The sequence below is a fragment of the Ctenocephalides felis genome, unplaced genomic scaffold (genome assembly GCF_003426905.1).
Source record: "Ctenocephalides felis isolate EL2017-DRISC unplaced genomic scaffold, ASM342690v1 CF-g0.4_SCAFFOLD_03571, whole genome shotgun sequence".
Lineage (NCBI taxonomy): Eukaryota > Metazoa > Arthropoda > Insecta > Siphonaptera > Pulicidae > Ctenocephalides > Ctenocephalides felis.
The window spans coordinates 32,066,927-32,067,614 of record NW_020539725.1 but is presented as its reverse complement, the minus strand read 5'-3'; positions in this window follow the sequence as shown (position 1 = coordinate 32,067,614).

Here is a 688-nt window from a genome sequence, read left to right as displayed (position 1 = left end):
TATATTTATTCTGTCAAAATGGATTCAGCAGTAAATGAAACAAACGAAGAATACTGAATTTAATGAATCTTGGCATTGTAGCAATCTATAAACCAATAACGTATTCTGTATTTTCATTTCAGAAAACACATTTTTCGTACTCGAATTCACAATCCAATAAGACTTTTAGCAAGCAGAAAAGAAATTGATTGAATGCGACAGCACTCGTTTCGGCTTCTACGCGCCTTTTGTTTCGGGGCCCCTTGCCTCGTCCGATATAATAACATAAAGCCCAACACAAATATCTAAAAAGGTTTAACAGCCTCGTCAATCATCATGGAAACCCTTTTATTTCAAAGTTCTTTGAATCAGAGCTTCTTTAGTAACGTTTCATGAAAACTTTTGATCTTCACATGCAATTATAAAATCTAAATTTTTGAAGATAAGATCGTGATGTTTCACTCATATAATTTTCATATGAAGTTGACTTAATTTTAGATAATAAAAAATGTAAAAGTAATTAAAGACAATAAGTTATGTGAATATATGAACGAAATAGTTAGTATATACTCTCACTCTCACGTTTGGTTCTTAATTAGATTTTTAATGAGCACAGTTATCAAGATTTTTAATACCTAACTTAATTGAACAGAAAAGTGTGTGAATAGGTATCAGAATAGTCAAATTGATCCAAAAATGCCAATTATTA